Source organism: Psittacula echo, assembly GCF_963264785.1.
Source record: "Psittacula echo genome assembly, chromosome: 8".
Taxonomy (NCBI): Eukaryota; Metazoa; Chordata; class Aves; order Psittaciformes; family Psittacidae; genus Psittacula; species Psittacula echo.
The window spans coordinates 13,414,117-13,423,747 of record NC_137744.1 but is presented as its reverse complement, the minus strand read 5'-3'; positions in this window follow the sequence as shown (position 1 = coordinate 13,423,747).

Genomic DNA, 9,631 nt, shown 5'->3' with positions numbered 1-9,631 from the left:
TCAGGAGGATAACTTCTAGTTTGTCAGGAAAGCCTGACTTAGATGGAGACATTGCAGACAGCATGCAGCCTTATTAATCTCTGCCATCACAGCTTCTTCATCTGAGCTGTTCTCCATCATAAGAGGCTCTCTCTTCATTACACCCTTCCTTCCTCATGTAACAGAAATATAATATCCCAGCTAAACCTGACCCTGAGTAAACACTGAACATACAGAAGACACTGCCTTGAAAGTCACCAGTTAATTAATCTTTCAGAAGCAGATTACTTCTGATGTGAAATGCTTGCTCCCATCCCTTCAAATCAGCAAGCTGGGGTTTATAAACAGCTCTGCAAGAAGGCTCTTCCTGAGTCACCCAAGAACTTACATTGACACATGTGCCAATGTTACAGGCAGTTGAAAGCACCACTGTAATTACAGTTGACTGCCATACAACTCCAGTTTTGTTTGCTCATAACTTCATCTACAACTAATTTTTTGGGCTGGAAATTTCTCCAGCTGGGCTTGGCCTCGGCCTCAGGCTAAACTTTTTCATTTCAGCTGAAATGGTTCCAAGTCTTTCCCAAGAACATGTTTGAGGCAAAAGACTCTTTTGCCCCTGTTAAAAGGATCTTTTTGTCATATACAGAAATGCTTTCACATCTCCATGCTTCTAAAAGCAGTACCTTGAAATACTGGCAAACTCCACTGCTGTGAAATACATGTCCTTTCATATTCCCTGTGGGAAAAGGCTCATAATTTGTCTGGTTTTAGCCTTAGACTTTATATATATATATATATATATATTTGCTGCTTACAGACATGCAGCAGAGATCAAGCAGCTAATTTGACTATCCTCAGTACTGAGCAAGTCCAGCGCCCCACTGTGCCAGGCACACCAGTGAGGCCACACATGCAGCATCTGACCGTGACCAAGAATGCTCCTACAGCTGGCTGCACGATTTCGAAGGGCTTTCACTGCTAATGTGACCTCTGGTGCAGGGCCTCTGCGGCACCAGGCCATAAAAGAGCTGGGAGACAGTTCAAGTTGAGCAAGGATATAGGCTCTACAGGTCAGTGAACACTAAAGAAGTAGCTACTAAAAAGAGCCTATGATCAGCCTATCTCCAGAGCAAGGTCTGACCTGTAGATGATGAAGATGACTCTGGGTGCATGTGGAACAGTGAGTGCAAGCCCAAATATTCAGAGGACAAACCCCATGAACATGAGAAGGGAAGCCTTGAAAAATCTGAATGAAAAAATGCAAATCATGTCTTTAAAACCTATACCAACCCAATAAAGCCCAGAGATGTCATTAAGAAAACAGAATACCCAGCGCTCAGCTGCCTAGGAGCAAACTGGAAAAGCAAAATGGGCCCGCTCTGAGGCAGAAATTAAACCAGTTAGAGATGGTTCTTACTACTCTGTGAACATGAGTCAGTACAAGTGAAAATGGTGCACAGATGGGCCAGCACAGAAGCAACAGAAGTGCTGTGATATTTATGGGGGGGGAGGAGGGGGAACAATCTTCCCTTACAAGTGTAAATATACTAGAGAAATCATTCGCTCGCAGCACAAACCAGGGCTTTGATGCAGCAAACACTCCCATCAGGGACAGCTACTGGGAGATGGTAGACCTTGTACCTGGAAGACAGTAGGCTCACAGCACTGAGCTTTTCCAAAGAGTTACAACACGCAGAAACACACCAGATGACACGGATCACTTTATAGTCTGTATGCAACCAGCAGCAAGGGGCCAAGCACTGTCCCAGGCCACGGAGAGATGCTAAGAAGGGAAGAACCATGGCAAGTGTTGACTGTAGCATCTGGCAACACCAGCTTGGGCTCCATGTGCGCACAGTCTGGGCACCTCAGCTCAAGGCAGACCACAGCCGCTCATGCCAGCAGCAACACAATAGCTTAAAGACACTTGAATCCAATCTACTGTTGTTCTGCATGGAGCCAAGCAGGTGGCATTTTGGGGTCTCCCAGCGTGTCCCAGAGCAGTGATAACACATGAGGTCTCTTTCCTCAACCTCTCCCAGGTCACCCCATCAGTGCAAGCTGCCCAGCTCCCAGCATGGCCATGGGGCTAAGCTCTCTCTAGGCAAATCACATTGCTCCCCACCCATCTTCCCCTCACCTGTAAACCAGCAGTGACAATATTTACGCTTCTGCAGTTGGCTCAAGATGGGGAAATGAGAACTTAATTATCACCAGTGAGGAACAGCTCATGGCCTGACTGCAGCAGGAAAGGCGATGGAGACCAAAGAGCAGCCTGAGCTCCCAGAGCTGCAGGAGATAGCACAAACCTCACCCCAGCAGTAAAAAGGTCTAAGAGCTTTGAATGGGAAAGAAACAGCTTTGCCATCACTTATGAACTTGCTTACAGTGAATTATCACAACATTTCATAATGGGTTTCTGAGTGGGTCAACCAAACTCCTTCCCATTGAGCTGCTCTGACAGCTGACTGCAGCAGCACACACACTTGGGTTCTACAGGAAAACCATTATTAAACAATAAAACCAACTTTCAGAACATCTCACCTCCCCCAGACCCCCTTAACAACTTCTGTGGGTTCATGCCACATTGTCTCACTCTCGAAGAGTTTTTTTCCCTGGTGTTGTGTGAAAGACCCGAACACAGCAGGAGAAATTAATTAACTGAGCAGACAGCAATTCTGCCATCAAATGAACAAAATGAAAGAGTAACAGAGACTTACACTTTTAGTCACCCCTAAGTGTTTCACATGACAACAGCAGGGAAAACACAGTCCAGACTGTTGTTTTAATGTTGATAATATTCCAAAATCCACAGTGCTTACTAATTTCTCAGTGGAAATAAAACCTTTGACATCAGTGGGAATTCTGTCTAGGCATGGAAGTTGGTTGTTACATTACAGTCTAGCAATAAAAGTCTATTTTGATGGTAAGATCGTTAGCACAAAGGTAGTTTCTCTCTATGTCTGCCCCGAGCACCTGGACTGACAAGCGGAGGACACAACTTCAGTTGAATTGCATTGGATTTCAATACACCCCTGCACAAACAAGCTTTCTGCCTGTGCTAGCTGAGATACTATTCTGTTCTTTACTATGGGCAGGGTTTATACTCTGCAATCACCTGCCAGCAGCTGAGGTCTGCCCAACATGTCAGCCTGCTCTGCTGGAGAGCATTTGCTCTTTGCATCTCAGCAGGCCTGTTACTGCTGCTTAGAGCCCACTCGAACACAGATCAGAACTGGACAAAGCAAGGCTGTTAGATCCCCTCCAAACTGGGAAGATGCTAAAGAATGTAGGAAGTGAGGGGGGAGGGAAAACAATATGATGGTAAGACAGAAAGGAAAAGAGTTAAAAATAAGACAGGAAAAAAAAAAATCAAAGCTGTAGAGCATAAAACCCAATCACTTCAGGCGTATGTCAAAATAGTGTCAGATCTTTTTCTGTTCATTAAGTCAGCAGTTAAACACCCACCAGCTCCGCTTTTTGCTAGCCCTGGAGTTTTGCCATATCTGGAGATCCACTTTCTGGCATCAGCAGTAGAAACAACTGGGTTTGCAGGCAAATAACCTCATCTAAGGGCAGTTGGATGAACCCTTCCACATTGACTCGTGTTATCATGGGGTCCACCGGTAGGGGTCAGATCCCATACTCCGTATGGTGACCAGCCCAAGAGCCAGGATCAGAGTACAACAAAAAGCATGGAAAAAACGTCGGAATTCTATAGCTTTTTCCTGTATTTAAGTCATACGTAATAGCACTTAATATACATCCTCAGGGGTTGATAAAAGAAAATTACCCCCGTGATATTAAGTTAAAAACATCAAATTCCTGTCAATGCAGCTCATGTGGCAGAGATTACCAGCCTGCAGGGACCCTGAGCACTCCCAAAAAAGGAACAACTGTGCACTGGTCTGAGAAGAACTGGTCCATCTCCGACACTTGGGGTTTTAAACTCTCTCTCACATTTACAGCAGAGTCATAGAGAAAGTACCAGAGGCACGAGCACAGCTTTTGAACCTGTAACAAAAATTAATATAAAATCACTGCAAAATTTCATGGCATGGTTAAAACAAAAAAACAACCAAACCCAAAACAACAACAAAAAAACCCCAACACCCAAACCCCAAAAAACCCCAAACCAAACAACAAAAAAACCCCAAACAGAACAAAAACCCCAAACCAAACCAAACCACACACACACACACACACACACACACACAAAAGAACCCAGCAACACACACACAGTAACTTAAGACCAATCCCAAATCTTTTTTATTTTATAAGCATTAGTTACCTGTTTTGTACATAACTTCTGTTATACTTGATGGAACTTTTCCACTGCAGGTAGAATGCTGAGTAAACAAGTAAACCCTTATTTACAAAAGAGGGACAATATCGTACAATGCAGAGTACATATTAGATTGAGACCACGGTAATTTGCTAGGACTGTATTTAGATGAAAGACTCTGGGTTTTTTAGTGGTTTTGGCTTCAAAACCCTTCCCAAGAGACATGTACAATTTAGCTGTGCTATAAGTCTCCTTCAGGCTCAGGAGCCAAGAAGAGAGAGTCATCTTTCTCCTCCAAGGGCCAACATTCAGGATTTGGAAACAAAACCACTTTCCTCTCAAGCAGTATCAGCCCTGAGTTGTACCAGCTCTTTTCCAGTGCCCACCCCACCAATATACTAACCTAGGCACATCAATCAGGGCTGTCCAATGTGAGGGGAAAAAAACCGAAGCAGACACCTTGCTTGCCTGATACTACCTGTTCTGCACTCAAATTCCCACACTGTCCAGTCTGAATAAAGCTGCTTTATGCACAGTTTTATTACTGCAGGTAATACTGCACACTCTCAGCAACAGGAAACAGAGATTCTGGTGAAATCAAATTTGTTTGTTTGAGGGTTTGGTGGGGTTTTGCCCTTAAAAATACCCCAATTCTTCCCCATATGTAACTAAGAACATTCCTCGTCAGTCCTCAGTCAGCCAAAAAACACACGAGGTCTTTCTGAAAAACTAAGTTCTGTGCAACAAAGTTATTAACTGCTGGGAAAGGCAGGAAAGCTCTTTTACAAATGTTCATTGATGCACTGAACGTCACCTTACACTCTATAGCCTCCTTTTGGATTCTGCAGACTTCTGGAGTAAGGCAGAGAGGAAGAAAGGAAAACCTCGGCCAGAGCAGTTACGCTGCTTTTGAGACATGTTTTCTTTGGGTTCTGGCCTCAGATTCTCAGCCAGCAATTTCTGTCCCTGGTGGAAAATAAAATAATAATAAAAGAAATATGAAAACACCAGGTTTTGTTGCTTTTCAGGAATTTAGAGAGCAAACATGAGTTTCTAATGCTTTTGAGAGAAATGTGGATTGACTCCAATGTCCCAGTATCCTTCCATTTGAGATCATGGTTATTCTGAGTAAATAAACTCCTCGGCATCTCTGCCCATGATCTCAGCCCTGGACCAGCACGGTACTGGTGACATGGTGCTGGGAAGCTGGAAAAGAGGCACCCTGCAAGGCACATCCCTGTGCACATTCCAGTTGTACTTCCATGGAAGTGGAGAGATTGGTCCACCCAATACCGAAGTCCCCATCGCCAACACTTGAGTGCATCCACATGACAGCATTAATGACTCTCGGAGAGCTTTTACACAGGCTTGTGCCAGGTATTCTGGTTTCAGACAGGTGCAGGTAAGCCTTGTTTTAAGCAATTGGCTATCGTCCCGGAATAGACGAAGCCAGAATTAATTTTCTCAGTTTAATTTATGATTCAACATTTTCATTCTAAAACTGCACATCGATGCTTGGGGACCAGCAGGTGCATTTAATCGGTACATAAACCATACCCAAGCAGTCCTGTTTCTTCTCATTGCTGAGCTGTCTAGCAGGAGCACACCATTCCTCACACCCAATCCACTGCTTAGCTTTCTTTCCTCCTTCCCTTTTAAATGGCACAGACAGCTGATGAAGAGCCAGGAGCTCACCTTGACCCAGACTTGAAGCTCCATCAGACTTTCTCAGCAGGAACAGCCAGGCTTGAAATGAGAGGTAATGCTTGGCAGGTGTTCCCAGGGGATTGGCCAAAAATAAATGCACTCTCCAGTTAATTTCTATCCAAGTACTACCAACATCTCTTTAAGAGTGCAGCTGAAGCATTTGATTTACACAAGGCAAAGAGGTTCTGTGTTTGTTTGCAGCAGCAGTTGCAGACCCAGCACACAACAGGGAACACTCAGACCCATTTTAAGCACCTACGTAAGGTACCCATGCTCCTCATACAGACAAGGGATCTTTTAGGGTGCGACTGAGAGTGCTGTAATTAGGATCCTGCCCCTCACTTTTGATTGCAGCAGGAGTCTAGACATCTAATGTAGGCAGACAAATTACATACTTAAAATCAGCTTGTACAAACATCCTCCAATGCATCAAGTTTTTGAGGAGCCAGGCTGGAGGCTCTCTGAGCAAATGGTTACCATGAGCAGTACTCAGCACTTGGCAGGCAGTGAGAAGCAGAGTAAGTCTGTTTACAGGGAGCTCTACTCAGCCGTGATTTCCACCAGGCAAGCCACTGCAGCCAGCCACAGAACACCATGGGTTGAAAGGAACCGAGCCCCAGCCCCTTCCCTCAGCTCATCTGCTGGCACTGCAGGAGGAAAACCTGTTGGATCTCAGCTCTGGCGCAGTACCAGAGCCGACAGCACAACGAGCTGACAGCCCATTGCCCAGGGAAACCTGCTCCTTCCTTCTCCAGGGTGGTGGAAGAGACTGGGAATATCCCTGATACTTAACCACAGGCCTGCTGGGGTTGCACAGGATAAGGGCTGTTTGCAGTGTTGCCATCTCATACTATTGCTTGACTTGTCTTTTTTAAGGAACTACTTGGATCACAACTTTAATCAGGACTTTAGAAAACAAGGTATTTAGAAAATCTGACCAGACACATTCCAGCTTTGTAAAGGAATTTAAAAGACTCCAAATTAGCAAATTTTTTACTTAAAAAAGGATTACCGTATTTGGAAGCAAGGCTATAAAACAACGCTACCTCAGGCAGGAGATGGACACAGGTGAAAATGTAATTCAGCCTCTGAAACTGCTCATTTTAAATGGTCTATAGTATTTTCATTTTCCATCACAGATAACTGTTTGGCAAGGCTATGCATTTCTACATGACAGCTCATTCTGCTTTTAAAACAGCAGCACTCCACTAGCAGCTAAATTGATGCTTTTTATGTGTCCATCACTTATCAAGGGTAACAGATTACTGCCTATGAGGGGCTCTGAGATCTAACGGATTACATGTTCTAATCCTACTAAATGATTTGAATATTCAGGAAGAAAAAGATTCTAAATCAGATTTTTGTGTGACCCAGCATTACCTTTCCTGATCAGGGCTTCCCCTTCCCTTTAAGCATATTTTTGCTCCGACAGACAAAAGCAAGCATGCTAAGCCCAGGGAGCAGATTTTCAAAGGCAGCAAGAAGAATTGAGCATGATACCTGTTAAAACATAATGGGAAGCAAGTATATTTTCCCACTGAAATCTTCTCCAATGGCCATTTATTCCGCTATTTAAGGATTACAATTGAATCTAGCTCAAGAGAAGAAAATGAAAAGGCCATAGCCCCCTTGAGGTTGGAGGAAAGTGATCCAACAAGAAGACGGCACTACAGCCCTGGACAACATAATGCGTGCGAAGCTCCAGCCTCAGCACAGTCACATCCTCTGCAGAGCAACTGGAAGTGTTTAAGTCTGGGCTGCCTGCCTTAAACACACCCCGAACCAAGAATAGCCTGGGCACAGGTCAGGCGATGCTGAGTCACTTGCTGGCGGGTCCCCACGCTTTCCAGCTGCCTTGGGCTTGGCCTCCCTTAAAGACACAACTTGTGCTGCTGTACACAGCCCCTCTCTGGTTGGGCACCACCGGCCACAGACAGCACCCTTGGTTATTGAGGAGTTCAGCCAGATGAATTCCCAGTTTGAACTGCCTTGTTTCCCTCCAGTTTTGGAGCACAACACTGCTGCTGCCCACCCTCCTGTCAATTAAAATGGTACATTCATACATCTCTTTGTAATTATGAATCAACTCACAGGCACTGGTGTGCACCCCAGGCTTGCACAGAACTGCAAACAATATATGGTCACGGGTTGCATCAGCTGCTGCTGCCATGCTCTCCCATGCCTTCAGGCTTGCTAACTCTAATATAATAGCCTTTTTACCCACCTCCTCCCCCAACAATTACCAGAGGCTTGGAAAGCCACTGAAATGCAAATAGCTGACAGAAGAGGTTATTGGGGAACCAGAGTGGGAAGGTACAAGCGTTGTCCTGCTACTTTCCTTTAGTTTGACTCAGACTGGACCGTAATCCTGAATTTCTCTTTGTATAAAGAGGAAGAAAGGCAATATTGTGAATGCACAGATGGCTTTGTATAGCAGCTGACCTGCACTTTCTCTAGCTCAGCTCCTCTGTAACCTGGGACCCCTGTTACTCCCGTTGGTTGCTGCAGTAAAGAGTTGCATTGTACATAAGCATCATGTACTCTGATGGCACAATATGAGCATGCTGAACCATGGTAACTTACTGAAGCCCGCTCTGGTGTGGGTTTAGGAGACCTTCCCCTGGAATGTTAGCAAGGCACTGGGAGCGTGGAGCCTGCAATCTTCCACATGGCCACAGATAGAAATGAGGCTGCCCCTGCTAGCCCACCACATCCCTCAACCCGGGCACTTTTGAAGATGACTGTAACTCCTCCACGTCCTGTTTTCTCACTATCTTTTCAGGTGATGTTCCCACTAAGGACAAAAAGCACCTTCTGGACATGAGACACTGCCCTGACACTCAGCTAGAGCAGCCATGGATAGCAGTATCTCCCAGCTGCTGCGAGGTGGGGTGGGACTAGGACAACCCAGACACTTCTTCAGGCTTTCAGTCTTCACTAAGGCTTTAGGGCCTAAATATAGGCTGCATCCTCACTCCCTTTTCTATAGTGAAACAACCTATAAATATCAATAAATAAAGATAATTGCTGTATCATTAACAATTCCCTCCCCCCATTTTAAAAGAGATGTAGAGAAGCGGTTCCAGCACCCGGTGCACATGAACTAGAAGGGGCAGTTTGTTTGCTTTGGCGAGATCTAATCTGCAGATCTAATTGCAGCTTACGGCTACTTAAAGGCAATTATTAAGATGATGGAGCCAAGTTCTTCTTGGCAGTAGTAGGTGTCACAACAGGAGGTGACAGCTAAATAAGTGGTCAGGATCAGCAGGAGAGCCAGGCCTCAGGAGAATCTCCTTCACCAGGCGGTGGGGCAGCACTGCCGCAAGGCGCCCAGGAAAGTGGGGGGACCTCCATCCCTCGAAGTTTTCAAGTCCACATCGACCAAAGCCACAGCTGACCTGACCTGCTGTCCGTGGGTCCCGCTCCGAGGGGGCGTTTGGGCAAGAGACCTCCAGAGGTCGCTTCCAGCTAACATTTCTACGTCTCCGTAACCTCCGCGTTAAAAACTTGGCATGAAATCACAGCAGCTCCCTCCCCTGCACAGCCGCTTCCCGGGAGCGGTACACAGTCCCCCACCCTCACCATCGGCCCATCCTGGCACCACTACTTTGCCCCGCCGGCTCCCGCGACCCCGGGGGTGCTGCCGCCGGGCCCTCC